Here is a 15,781-nt window from a genome sequence, read left to right on the forward strand (position 1 = left end):
AACGTCTGTGAAGGAGTCTCCTTGACACTATTCTCACCAACACACGACCTCTTCGTCGACGCCTCGACATGGTGATGGGGAGCACATCTGTTAGATATGAGTTGCCGGGCAATGGACCACAGACAAACAGAAATAAAACACTGAGAGGCGGTACAACTGTACTACTGATGATCCAAAATCATGTGGAACATAAACAAGATGGGATCAATCTGCTTCACTCCAACCTATGACAGTCCAGTTCTTCGAATTGATCGATTTGCTTCAGATTCAAGTTTGAGCCAGACACATCCAGGATTTCAGAATGTGATAGCAGATGCTTAACAGAGTGGAGACTCCATCCCGCAATCTTCCAGAGATCTGCCTTCTATTTGGAAAGTCAGAGGTAGACCTGTTTGCGACCAGGTACAGTGCTCAGCTGCCAAGGTTTAGTGCTCAACTACCAATGTTTGTCTCTCAGATACCAGACCCTGAAGCACGATGCTTCAGCCATATCTTGGGAAGATCTGTATGCATATGAGTACCCACCAATGGGACTGCTAACTCGGTTGCTTCAAAAGATTCCGACTTCAAGAGACTCCAACTGCTTTTGGTTGCGCCCTACTGGCTGGCTAAGAGCTTGTTCACCACGCTCATAAAAAAAGCTGATCGAAGACACTACTTCCACTACAGAAAGATCTACTGCTTCAGCCACACTCAAACCAGCTACAGCCGTTGCCAGAGTCATCTCTACATTTGGCTCATCTTAAGAAATCCTTGATTGCCAAAGGATATTCTTAAAGGGTGGATCGGTTAATTACGGCAGCACAGTATACTTTGACATTGGCTCTCTATGATCATATATCAAAAGTGTTGGAAGGATATTGCAAGGTTTGAGATGTTCAATCCCCTACTAAAGCATTGCAACAGCATATAACTGAATTTCTTCAGCACTTGAGAAGTTGGAGGAAGTTATAAGCATCTACACTTCCAACTTACTTAGCTGCTTTCAACTCTGTGATTGCTACGACCACAGGCAAGTGGGTTTTCATAGTGGCAGAACTGCAATCTTTGCAACGTTTGTGCAAGATGGTTGGCCAAAATCAGACTGCCAGCTTGAATGTCATCAAAAATGTCTTTTTGTTCGCCTTGGCCCCAACGGCTCGCATCAGCTAGATCCACATGCTTGATGTAAACAGGGATTGTTTTGAAAGGAAACGCTTGGTGTGGGCCTAAGATGGGACTTTGTAGCTAAGAATCAACTCCCTGGACAGCCAGACAGATTAATCACTTTACCTCTATCTTCAGTTTTAGACCCAGAGGAAAAGGAAAATCTTTCACTCTTCCAGTTTAGAGCTCTTATGATCTACCTTCAAACATCAAAAGATCATAGACGATCACGAAGCGCCTATTCATTCCCTTGTCGACAGCTTCAGCTATGGAGGAATACAGGACCACAGTGTCATCTTGATTACACATGGTAATCTTCATAGTGACACACCTTCACAGGGTTACCACCTCCAGTGGCATCCAACCTGCATTAGAGAAGGGCAGTGGCTATCATGTAAGGCTGCTTTTGGAGAACCGACATGGTGTTTGCCTCACACTATCTGAGGGACCTCTCAGGTTTTGGACGTCCAGGGTTTGCACCAGTTTGGACTGGGGTTAACAACTGACTGCATTCTGTCAGTGCAGATGAGGAGTCATCCTCACTGATTGATACAAGACAATCAGGCTGGATCGTGTTGTATCGTGTACATAATGAAATAATATTTGTTTGTTTTTGTCAGTTACTGGTGTTCCGCAGACTTGAACATCTGGTGGAGGGATGATATTCGTCTGTAGAGATTAGTCTACAACATCGAAGTCAGCCAAAGGTTCGGCCATTTTGATGGTGTCCTGAACCCTCCACTCACGAACCTCTGTCTGGGAGTATTGTTAATCATTCCTCCTCTCATTTGTGCTTGATCAACCACTGTCATTGTGGTTGATAGCTGTTCTGCCTTACATCTGCATGATGTATGTTGGGGACAGTTTGAAGAACATCACTGCTGTACTGGAGATGAATCGAGGACTGGTTGTTCTCCCTGGCATCTTTTGGCTGAACAGGTTCACCCTTGTTCCATGCTACGTGGCCATTCTTTAGGACAGTGCCTGTACTGTGACCAGTTGTTCCATAAACAAAAAAGCACAGCCAGCTATAACCGACATCACTTTTATTCGGTTGGTGGCATGATAATCATGATTTAGCGGTGATGGTAGAGTGGTAAAAAGGCTGAAAAATACAAATAAAGCCTAATTTAGTCTATTATTATAACTTGAAAGTTACATATCCTTATAATTATTATTTTGGAACAAAACCATCTTTAGCCAATGTTCTTTGATATTTTACGACACTTCACTCACTTCAACTTCGATAAGGCAACAACGAAACTTTGAGAAAACTAAACAAATTTGGCGTTAACAGTATTTTCCATGCTAACAAATATTATGAGGGAACACAAATGATTGTACTTACACTGTGGGGACTGTATAAAACGCGTTGAATTCTGTCATAGCTAAAGAAATAGCAATCAAACACAACATGCTTTTAGCGTGAAAACGCAAATCTTATCTCTCTCGACGGGAGAGCTTCCAAAGGGAAGTAACTCGTGACTGCCCAATACTGAAGCGTCGTACAATACCCATGAGTGACAGAACAGTGCCCTTTGCAAAGACACGTGTGTTACCAGACCTCATGAAAGTTCATCCTGGTAGTACATGGGGGTTTAAGAAATATCCCACACTTGAGTCCTCATCAGGACGGGCCCACATGGTGTGATGATCTAGGACCAGCTTCCTTGTGTACGTCTCATGGTTGAAGTCTATTTCTGGCAAAGGTATCTGCACATCACCTTCAAACCGTGGGATAAATGCAAAGTGTGAGATAGAATATGTTTAAAAATTTGTAAATTTTTACAATAAATTATATATTTATTATTCTTATCCTATCTCATACGTAAAAATCCCACTCAACCATCCCTGCATCACAGTTACATGAGCCTGTAAATGCTCTATGAAGAGAATGAGTTTGCAGGGTAGGTAACGTGGTCAGGCACCATGAGGTCCATGCATTGCAAGGGCAAGTGGTGATAGTGGTGTCCATGGTTACAGTTGGGATGTGTTTGGGTGTGGTGAAGCTGGAAACAGGTTCAAGGTGAGTTTCCACTCAAGGATCAATGAAGAAGGGAGAATGATAAGTATTATAAATATACAATTTATTGTAAAAATTACAATACTGTCAGGGATATAATTCAGGATTGGTTGCATCTTATCCCTGCATCACGGCCAACCAATATATAAGAACAGACAACCAATATATAAGAACAGCCAACCAAGCCATTGAGTGTGTGGCTTAGGAAGAGCCAGTGTCTAAGTCAGAGAAATTCAGCACATTTCCCCATCTGTCGTACACTGACAACATAATTAAAAGGATAGATATGTCACTGAATGCATCCAGAGCCAGCAATGTTGGCTTGGCTTCAATCGATTAGTAGGAACACATACAAGACCCACGATTGTCCTTTTCTGCAGCATCCTGATTACCACAAGCCCGGAAGACCAGATGCTTGTCAAGTTGTCAATGATTGTCAAGTTAAAGGACCTTGAGGCTGTTAACAAACAGATGATGAACATCAGTACCAACATGAACTAATTTGCTGCTGGTTTCATACATGTCATCCCCCTGATCGATCAGCATGCAGGGCAACCCTAGAACAGTTGGGTTTCATCCACAGCTCCTTAGACCATATCCTCAAGATGCAAGAGGTTCTCCACTCAGCTCAGGTATGAATGTTAGCCCAGTTTCTGCTTATGCAGGGAAACCATCTCATGCAGCAGATACGTCAGAACATCCTCGTCCCTATGCTGTCGCAGCCCTTTACAGCTCTACAATTCCTCAATGGTAGAGAACACTCCATCCATGATGACATCATCCGGTTGACTAATCAGAAGTTCCAGAATTCTACAAACAGACTGGATTCAAGGATACAGAAACAGCCAGCCAATTATCTTGATCCTCCCAGGCAAAGACATGTGACATCAGGGCTCTTAGGCCAAATACATCAATAGTGAGCAGACCTTCCCAAAGTGTGGCAGAGGGTGAGGTAGAAGCACCCCTTGTTGTATATTACTCATCTCAAGTTCCTGTCAACTTTGCCTGTGTCACGGACCACGATTGCAGACTAACGGTTTTCAAGACCAAACCAGTTCAGGTCGTCTGATGCAGTATGACGAAAATTTGAAGTCAATATGATCCTGAGACGAAAGTTCAGTCGATGCAATGGAAGCATGTGGAGTCACCACCCCCAAAGAAGGCACGTGTCCAACCCTCTGCAGGCAAGGTCATGCTCACGGTGTTTTGGGACCAGCACGGAGTAGTGATGATGGATTTCTTGGCAAAGGTTACCACAATTACAGGAGCTTATTATGCTTCACTGCTGCGGAAATTGCGGGACGCTTTCAAGCTTAAGAGGCGTGGCATGCTGACCAAGGGTGTCCGTCTCCTGCAAGACAATGCTCCAGTACACAACTCTCATGTTGCCCAGGCAGAAGCGCGGTCCTGTGGCTATGAAATCCTTTTCTCTCTATTGTCACTATTACATCATAGGCATTATGACGCCACAAATACTACTGTTATGCGTCACCTAGGACTACAATGTAAGTTAATGTTTTCATTACGCCTGAAGAGCCGTTGAACGGCCAAAGATCTTGTGTGGATAAGAGTTTTGACAAGCACGAATATCTGGACTCTGTTTTTTCTATATTTAATACCTATACACCTGATGAAGGTGACCTATTGAAGATATTATCAACCTGCATATATTGAGTCAAAATCTGGATTTAGAGAGAATTTGTCATTAAAATTAGGGTAGACTGCAGTATTTGGGTCCTCAAACTACATTTCTTTCAAAGGAAATGGCGACACCCCAACTGGAAAACGACAGATGCTTCCATCATTCAGTCAAATAAACATTGCTGCAAAGTTGTTTGGACAGGAATATAAAGTACATCAGTTCCTTCAGAATCAATTTATGAATCTGCATATAAATGTTTAAAAGATTTCATTAATTAACAACAGTGTACTCCTCGTACTCCAGCATACCTAACTACCAGGACAACCTGCCGATCTTTTTGCGATTTTTAGAACTTAAGTTGGTTGCAAAGCGTAAACAAGCCGTCGGGTCTCGTGAATATTAAAGAAGTTCAAAGAAAACCCATTGATGCCAACATCGTAATAAGAACCTCAGATCTAATCAGTAAATAAACTGGGGAAGCATGTTTTATTGAACTTTTATTGGTTGGTAAAATGGAAATAACTTGATCGAGATCGGTACCCCGTGCAACTGAAATATGCAAACCCTGAACATGATTCCCATTCAATTCTACCGCAAATAATTAAAAATATGTGTATTTTGGGGGATAACTGGTAACTAAAATGTAAAACCATTTACATCAATATTTATGTATTTCTGTTCATTGTCAACTGTATGACGAATTATTCGCGATAATAGATCATTTAGCACGATCAGCTGCTCATTTCATTGACAGGGGGCACGGGTGGCCCTGTCGTCTAAGGTGATGCAATTTGCTGTGCAGAGTTGCGTCCCTTGGGCATGCCAGAAACCTATGATTGTGGGTTCGAATCCGGGTTCGCCCCGATTATGTTTCTAGGTTAGTCAGCACCATACCCGTGCTCGTGGGTTTCACCGAAGTGGTAAACATCTGAGACCTGCATCACTTTCCTCCCACATTGAGCTGACACACCATGATATTTTTAATAAGGATAAGAACGATTTTTGTAGTAATATATATGGTTTATTTACATGGTCACAGTTAACACAGCATGTTGTTGTTTTCTGACATTCTTCTCTCATGCAACACATCGAAAGGCCATTGTGAATAATTGTGATCTGACAGCACCATGTTAGGCCTCTTAAATACAGTTTCAGTTTAAATTGAGTAAACATGGTAAAGGTACTTAAAACTTGAAAGCGTATACTGTTTTCACATTAAGTTAACTGCACCTCCCAATCAGTCGGCGAGTAAATTGGAGTAGGGGTCTAATTTCTTACTTGTTTTATTTCACAATTTCACAATTATTTGTGTTTGTATGAGACGACGTGAGTTTAATTTCTATTATTTTTCTTCAAAGCATGTCATGTTTTCACAATAAGTTGTGTTGCGTATAAGCTAAGTTGGATTATAGTTGTAGTAGAGGCTAATTTCTAATGTAAACTTGTTTTAGCATCTCACAATTATTGGTGTTTGCAAGTTACCATATAAGTTTAATAGCACTTATTTGACCAAGGTAAAAAAAAATAAGGTGCCGTATTCGCCAGGCAATAGTAGCCGTTTTCGCTTGAGTCGAGGTGTCGTTTTCGCCAATCGGTGCCGTTTTGGCCTGGTGCCGTTTTCGCCAATCGGTGCCGTTTTCGCTTTAACCCCCATGATATGACTGGAATACTGTTAAAAGTGGCATTAAACCCAACTCACTCACTCACTCACTCACACTCACTCATTTCATTGACACGCCAGAGATAACAATCTGCTGCTGTCAGATTTCTAGGTCCTCAACAATGTGTGTTTAGATCAGACTTGAGTATTTTCAAGTGATAAGACATGACATACCGTATATTGCTGTGTATAAGGCGACCCCACGTATAAGACGACCCTCCTGTACATGCCTTAAAAATCAACCCAAAATCCTATACTCAGTGTATAGGGCGACCTGGAATGAAGCACATCACAAGTGCGCACACAAACCTTATATATGCAATAAAAATATGTTTATCTTGCATTGTTTTTTTCTACAATGATAGGTAACACCAGCATACGTCGCTATTTTGTGTTTACACGGTGCGACACCAAATTGGTGCCTGTAAAATAAAATTCATTTATGAAGTAATAACATATAAGAGACAATGGTGAGTAATTTAATCGCCAATCAACTATGTTGTAACTAACTAGGCTTATGTTTGCTTCACATTCAGCGTGTTTATTCCACAATCACTTGTACACACCGTCTCCAACACTTGTTAATACAACTGTAAAAACAGCGGGAATTGATTTCAGCTTCACCGGTTATCACATGTTAGGTCACATGTGCAATATGCAAATGCTTACCGGTACTTCCGGCTCTCTACTCACGGATGTTGATTGTTTTGCTGTGTCAGGTGGTTTGACAATCTGCATCGAGGCGAGGGTCATTTCAACTTTATTTGCAGAAATTATCAAACTTTATTCAAGGAAAAGAGATACAAATCATGTTTATGTATAGAAATAGTTATTGGAACAGTTATTTAGGACGAAATGTGAAGTTTTATTGTCTAATGCAGGGCTGGCTATCGGCCTCTGGTTGACATCGCCAGTGGAAAAAAATGTGAGATCTTCGACTCCGTGTATAAGACGACCCCCCTTCTTAACCCCCTCAATTTAGGTACAAAAAACTCGCCTTATACACAGCGATATACGACTTTTGTAAATGGTTTTAAGTCCACTGGCAAAAAAAAAGATATTATTAACATTCAAAAATGATACTTTATAGACATAGTGATTTTGTCAATTTCTCTATATCCGTCTGTAGTGTGTACCGGATTGAAAGAAATGTTGAATTTACATCTTATTAGCAGTGACAGTTCATCATATAGGGGTCAGCCAGTCTGTCCGTCTGTCTGTCCATAATCATTTCCTTTTCCGGGGCAGAACTCAGAACCATTCAGTGTATTTGATTGAAACTTGGCAAATCTGTCAGTCACATACTGAAGTGGTGCCTTTTGATATTTTGGGATTTTTCTAATTTTTACTTTTTAAAAATTTTATGGAAAGAAGTTGGACATAGACTCCATTGGGAATGGGGTTCGTTTCCGGGGCAGAATTCGAAAACCATTCAGTATATTTGATCGAAACTTGAAAGATGTATCAGTCACATGCCGAACTGGTGCCTTTTGCTATTTTGTAATTTAAAAAAAAATTATTTTTGCTATTTAGCAATGTTTCAAAATTTAACAAGTTAGACTTTGCTGAAATGGAGGTAGGTGTCGTTTCTGGAGCAGCACTAAAACACTTTTCAAAAGTGTTGAATCAAACTTGGAACATGTATTATTCAGGGGTTGAAGTGGCTCCTTTTGCTATTTAGGAATTTAGATATGTTTTTTCCTGTTTCCATGGCAAGAAGTTTGACTCTGACCATATCTTAAAAACTAGTAGGTATTCTTCCTTGAAACTATGTACACGTCATAGTGCATTCTTCATCATTCTTCATTAAGTGGACTTAACAGGCAGATAATTTGTTCTTTCGAATTTGTAGGGGCCGGGGGGATTTGTCATCTTCTGATGACTCTTGTTTTAAAGTGAAATTTGTTCTAGGTTCACACTTTTTGCAACAATTAACTCATTTATTTCCTGCAGAAGGCAGTGTGTTTGCCATGTCCTGCAGCCCGAAAATGATGACAGGTAACTGGAAGTTAATAATACTGTAGGCATTTATGATATTTGAATGATAAACTCACATTATTTCAAATTTTATGGACCCATCTGGAAACAAACGTATCGTAGCATATTCTAGACTCTAAATTCAACTTGCTGTTTGGCCACTAGAAACAGTTCAAAATTTGAAAGTTTTTAAACTTATCCTATCTCACTCGGTGCATTCCTCCTTCTTCTTTCGATCCCTTGCGTGGAAACGTCCTTGATCAAAGTTTCCAGCTTCAAAGCTTCATTTGCCCAGCCACCCATGCCTCACCATGACCGCCACCCATGCATCACCATGACCCCCATCCCAGTATATAGGTCATGCACTCAGATCTCGTGCAGCACGCCGTGCTTGATCTGATCCATTGACTGCCTCATCATTCTCTTTCTTTTAGCCTCCCTGTGGAGATTTTCTTTTTTTTGAGAGAGAGAGAATGTTTAGGCCTTTAATTTTCTCAAATTTTATCAACATAACTAGAGCTCTTAATTTGGTCATCGCTACCACAATGAGCATAAAGATCGCTGTAGTCCCCGAAATGCATGCACTGCTCCGCTATAATAAACTTGCCAACCAGTCGTCCAGATTTCGTCCACCCAAACAGGGTTTGAACGTTATATTACGACACCTGACCTCAGCAGAATATGAACCTTTGGCAGAAAAAGACTTTGAACAGATTACACTCAAAACAGTCTTTCTTCTGGCCCTGGTTACTGCTGCATGGGTCAGAAATATACACACCTTGGATGTAAACAGGAGGTGACGATTCGAGGCACAACCATGGAAAGGTCCACCTGGGTCTGCGATGGGATTTTATCGCCAAGAACTTCCTGGTCAACCCGACAGGCTATTCACCATCCCGGCTTTGATTCTACATCCGGAGGATCACGAGGACATATTGCTATGTGCAGTTTGAGCTCTACGCATATACTTCCAAGCCTTATCAACCCTGCGACAATCCCAGAAGGGATAGTTTAACCCCATCTCTCAGATGGTTACTCAGAGGTCTCCCGTACAATGGTCCCCTTTTGGTTACGATCTACAATACTCAGTGCCTACGACTTTACGGGATTACCTCCACCCCAGACATCGAAACCTCATGAGATGAGAGCTGTCACATCTACCATGGCTGTACATAGAAAGTGTTCCCCAGTGCTATCATGGAAGGATGTTTCTGGAAGTCAGACTGCAAAGCAGTATTGGTTTGAAGATCCTCTTATGGATATTGTCGATCTTTTCCTCATCTTGTCTTAGCTATTCAATCCTGCAGTATGATCAATAAAAGAGCTTCGACAAAGTGTAAAATGGGATGCCAAACAAATAATACCTGCGTCAATACAGAGTACGGACAACTTTGTTTGTAATTGACTGGAGACCCCTTCGGAATTGGTTAAAAGTCATGTTTGAATAGTTGCCTAATTCAAAACCATGCAGTCGTCATTGTACGATGTCCTATGCGAAAACACACTAGCGTATGTTACACCAGAAGATATACCACTGTCTCCTAGTAGCGTAAAGGGTTTTTCAACATCACTCTATAACAGTGATTCACCCATAGAAAACACTAGTAAAATCTGCAGACGTGGATGTGTGACAGTCCCAGGATTGAAGCATGTCCCCACCAGCTTCCTCGTGTACATCTCTCGGTTACAGACGAATACAGACTAGGGTAATCTGCAACCAAGCATCCAACCCTGGGATAAATGCATAGAGTGTGATGGGGTAAGTTTTAAAATTTTGTAAACTTTCGTATAATGACTGTATAATATATAGTATGGAAATCTGGCCTACGACAGCTAGCTCGGAACTAGGGATTTTACCTGTTAAAATCTTCGTTGCGGACGACCAATTTTCCGGCAGTGCTCGGCCTCATGCATCTGTCTCGGCTTGCCCTAGCACTTCCAAAGGGAAACCGATTTTCTCCAAATGGAAGTGGGGATCATCTCACTGCACTCCTCCCTGTTTTCTGAGCTCTGGTACATCCGAGGACTGGTGATAGTATACAGCGATAGTATAGAGATCTCCACGAATGGACTATTGCTGTGAGGAGCTTGGTACATGTGTGGCTTAATGATTCCGAGGTCAGTGTATGGAGCTCTCAGGTAGACGGGAAGCATTTTGAAGATGTGCTGCGCAAGGTTCACTTGACAAATTGGTACCAGTCTTTTCATTATAATTTGTTAACTGGTCTCGAGGGGTATATGGTGTGATGTAACCTTGAGTGTGAGCCTATGTACCCCGAGCCGTGACATACAGGGTACATCACACAATATGCCCCAGTGGATCTGTTGACAACGAATTTATCTCACGACATTCATTCATACAGACCCGGAATATATGTCTGAAGTTTCACTGATTAAGATGCTTTAATTCAGCCATTTTGACAGCTAGTAGATGACACAAACAAACTGAGTTACTGCCCTTTTCAAATGCATTCGGATAAACATTGGTTCATTTCAGCTCAACGTTACTTATGTGAGATAAGCAAGTTACCTAAGATGTGTTCCAATTGATTTCTCAACAGGGTACATGAGCAAGCTTCATGGAAAATAATTGCCTGCTCCGTAACCAATCAGAAGCTAGTATTTTAATGCTAGGTGTGATAATAATTTATGACATAGATTGAGTCACTTTTCTTCAGAAACAAAATTTTAATAAATATAGCTGAAGAAAAATAAAGCAGATCTTACATTTTTCATGAGTGGGCAATGGTAAGAGTATTTTTTTATATCAGGACACAAATGTCCACAGTGGGGGCAGGGGAAATTGAGATAAGAAAAGTTTTTATTATTTCAAGTCAGAATGAAATTTCAGGGTGGGCAGGAGATGGGAAACACAGCAAAAACTAAGGAAAGTCCCAGGTGTGCCAAATACTGTTTGTTACACCAAACTCACTCAATGACTCTGTGACTGACTGACTGACTAAATATTTGTGGAAAAAAACTTATTTTTAAACTGTTATTCCTTACGCTTATGCTTTTTCACCCTTTTAAAACTCATGTTCCTGAAAACATCAGGTTAACTACTCAGCCTTTTGGCTATATTTCTTAAGAAAACAAATAGAGAGAGAGCAATTTTGTTTTTGTTTTATTTCTCAGAAAACAACCAATACAAACAATCTTGACACGAATGATAATGTATGTAGTTTGGTCAGGGTAATTAGTTTCAACCATTGTGAACCTTGATGCAAGAACTTTACTCTGAAACTACTGAACCAATATGCTTCAACTTGAAAGGAATGTTTGTCATAATTAGAGTATTAAATTAGCTTCTGTTTGCTTATAATTTGAAAGGTAGCAAAGACATCCCTGATACCTCATCATTTATATTTGTAAGTATTTGAGCTGCACTATATTGCACTATTTTTATATTTGTCAACAATGTTTTGTTTAATTGCTCATGTTTCCTTCTTGTTTATATTGTACAGGACAGTGTCGGTCAGGACCGTGAAAGCAGCTTCCCGAATGTCTGACAGCCACACATTGCGATGCTGGAGCTCCTCTTACACTACACATCAAAACAATCAAGATGCTAATTTGAAATTACAGCTTCATCAGTTTTCCAGGAAAGAATACTACTGGTGTATGAACGAGACTTCACAGACTGCAGCTTTGTGTATTACCAGTATTGGTAACAGAAGATATACCAGTCATGTGACAACACACCATTGGTGTACATGCATATTATCTGAATCTTTGCTCTCTCAATCAGTTTCACACATGAAACCAACAAACTATATGAAGTATCTTCACTAATGGAGCTCAAGTTGTTTGTCAGGAGGACAAAGAAAGTCACATATTATGAGGTTCTGTGAAGATAGCAGATACTTCATGGTCTGTATGGGATGTGTTCAATTATATGTGTGATTATATTTGTTTATGGGTATCTCTTCGATGGGAAATTGGAAACAACCTTGATGATCAGTAGAAAGTTTGGTGTATTGCAGTGGAGTCATTATCTGAAACTTGTTTTTATTCAAACTGCCGTTGTATTTAAAAAAATTGTGTAGCAGTGTGAGTCCACTCAAGGTCTTATTAGTGTTGAATAGTGTGTCAGCATTGATACTTGCAAGACAACATGATATCAGCTAATCATAATGTGTGTACAGGTACTTATCATTTTTTGGGCCACCTGAAATTTCATTTCAAGCGAGCATATGGCATGGTACCTTGTCTGTCTATCGTAAACTTTTATATTTTCGACATCACAAGACATATGAAGCCATCCACAAGACATTAAAGAGCAATGGCAAAAACTAGGTTTTCCCATATGGTTGCCATGGAAACCAAACTTGAATTTCAAAAAAGTGGTTTGAGCATCATTAGGAGAGGCTGTCAGTAGACAGCAGGTCCTGGCAAAGTTTCACCATCCTACAAATTTTGATGTAGGACAAAATAGTGAAACATGTTCAATCAGGCCCAAACTGTCCGCAGACACAGGTCATTATTAGGACCAATTGGACAACTATGTTACTTTCTTCTTGTCTTAATAAAGCCAAAACAGGGACCTATTGACCTAAAATAGGGTGGTTTCATTCTAACAGACTACTGACCCTCAGTCACCTCAACAATGGAAAGACCTTTGCACTTTTAACATGCTCTCAAATATCTTCTCTGATTCAGCTTAACTGATGAGGTGAAATTTAGCATGCAGGTTTATTCTTATGAAGACATCTTGCCTTGTTCAAATCAATGTGTTCTTAAAACAATTTTATTTTGTTAACATTTTATGAAAACTTTATTAATCCAGAAAATTGACAATGTTATGACTATAAGAAGATCAAGTGTGTTGATCAATATGATTTGAACTCAACAGCATTGAAAGAAGACTTCATATCACCAATGTAGTAACAACATTTATTTTCATTTGCCTGGACTCTTTTGCACCATTTTTTCACTATAGTTGTTTGCCACCAAACAAGGTTGAAGTGTCATAAACTTATTTCTTCATCATTCAGGGAAGCGACAGAGCCTTGTGGCTCTATTTCTGGACTTTAGAATAATGACTGGTCACAATAGTTTTATCCTAGGTACAATAATGATTTGTAATTTGTTCGATCTTTGCACTTAAAAAGCATAAAAAGTAATGATGTGGGGTGTTGTTTACTGAATAAATGATAGTGCATAAGAGCAAAGGTGAAGCATATGCCAATGAGATTGCAATTTCTGATCATCACACTAGAAAATCACACACAGCTTTACTGTTGACATAGCTACGATCAACCATACTGAAAGTGTTGATTTCACACTATGTAGGGATTATTATGAAATAAATAAATAACAAGTGATTCCGTGGCATTTGTTTGCCTTACCAAGCATTTTTTGTGTTTGTTTCTAAAAATCTAAAAGAATTAGTCCATACCGTCAAGTGAACTACTTCAACACTTGTTTGGTCGATTGTGTTTGCATAATTGCACTGACTGATTTCACTGATTTCATATCAATGTCTATAGTTTGTTTGTGTTAATGAAACAGTTGTCTGTGAAGTTATTGCTGTTGCCCTATTTATTTATTGGAATTGACATCTTTCTTTTTTTTACGTTTGTGGAGGTATAAACATTAAAAAAACCTGGTGAGTTCACTGTTCAATTCTGAAATATTCATGCTGTTGGTTTGAATCAACAAATTTCTCATATTTTTTGCGTATTCTTCTTGACCTATTTATGATGGCTTTTATTAACTTAGTATTCAAGTATTCAAGAAAAGATCAGGTAGCTTCATAATGACAGTACAGTCATCCCTCAAAATAAACTCTGGCCTCAGGGTTTATGGATGACCCCCTGATTTAAAAACAGACACCCAAAATTATTCCTCTAGACATGATGATTTACCATTTTAATTAAATTTCCTGTTCTGCTAGGCATTGTTTTATATGCAGTTTGACGTAACTTAAAAGAATTTTGAACAGTAGTAATATATTTTAGTATTGTGTGATTTAAGTTGCAATTTTCACTATTTTACATAAAATAATAGTAATTTAAAGAGTAGAACTTTAGTATATAGCTGGATGATTTTTATGTAAGGAATAGTTTGAAGAGTCACCATTTTAGTCCTGCGGTCTTGCTATTTTGATCGCGAAAACAATCTGCTGACATGTATTAGTCAGTCTATAACAAATATGACTTTTAAAACGACTTAATGTATGATGTGTATGATATATATATCCATTCTGTGACAACTTAGAGTCGTTTCAAGATGCCAATAGCGATAATCTGATCGTGGTTACTGTTAATAATGGTGACTTGATGTGATCTGATGATCATTTCACACAATATTTCACCAAAGATACTGAATGAAAATTTAAATAAAATTAATAGATTGCAATGATATATGTCCAGATACGATGAACACCTTTTATTACCAGAAAGTCTGATAAATGGTATAATTGTTAAACGAACGAGGATCAGTGTTTGTTGAAATTTATGGGAGCCATTGATTGCTCTGCGGTTTAAGCGGAACAATGATATTTTGATGGCGTTAGCCTTAGTGAACTGATACTCCTAACAGGCTGATACAGTTAATAAAATTGATAGGTTCTTTATGCAATACTAATCTGATTTGCAAAAGGGACAGCTGTGTAGAAAAGCCATTTAGACTTGATTAATAGTGCCTGAATTTGAAAAATGTGTTTCATGGAATTCTGTGAAAGGATCATCTTGCGAATAACTAGACATTAGGTCCCTTTGAAGCCGACTAGATCTCTATAATTTAAACTGAAGACATTTACCACAATTTATGTAAATTCTTATGAAAGATATCATATGCATTCATATGATTGAGACCTAGGCCTTTTTTGGTGCAACACTTGCATGTTTAAAATGTATGACAACACTTAATCTAAGGCTTTAATGTCTATACACACGCTTCTCTAGTTATCATTGTGCCATGTCTGTCCATAGGTTTATAGCTATTTGGTCTACAACAACTGTCATGCGTTGCTTTGGTAAAGATGAATTGACTTTGGCGTATTTTAATCCATATTTCACAAATCAAATCTCTACTTCTATTTCATCTCTGCCATAAATCCTGTATTTTGGCTTCAGTCACACTAACTAAAATATTCAGATTTTCAACAGACGTCCTCTTCACTGTCAATTACACACAATTAGTTGCTCCCAAGTAGCATCATTACCATCCAAGTTATGACATATGCAATAGTAGGAACCTCACATTTTTCCTGTGTGTGCTAGAGTCAACACCTATTGTATTAGTAGTACGAACTAGCACTTGGTAGTAAGTCACATTACTCTAAGATTAATCTTATAGTTTCTTATAATAACAGACACATAAGTAGATA

At 39.2% G+C, this 15,781-nt stretch overlaps 1 long non-coding RNA gene across 1 annotated transcript; it reads left to right on the plus strand.

Annotated features, from left to right (window-relative positions):
- The first annotated feature begins 7,805 nt into the window (after window positions 1-7,805).
- Window positions 7,806-14,276, plus strand: LOC125384160. The gene is made up of 2 exons (XR_007222955.1): window positions 7,806-10,207; window positions 11,913-14,276. It is a non-coding gene; the product is annotated as an uncharacterized LOC125384160 (long non-coding RNA).
- The last annotated feature ends 1,505 nt before the right edge of the window (window positions 14,277-15,781 follow it).

The sequence above is a fragment of the Haliotis rufescens genome, unplaced genomic scaffold (genome assembly GCF_023055435.1).
Source record: "Haliotis rufescens isolate VD_foot unplaced genomic scaffold, xgHalRufe1.0.p SCAF_28, whole genome shotgun sequence".
NCBI lineage: Eukaryota > Metazoa > Mollusca > Gastropoda > Lepetellida > Haliotidae > Haliotis > Haliotis rufescens.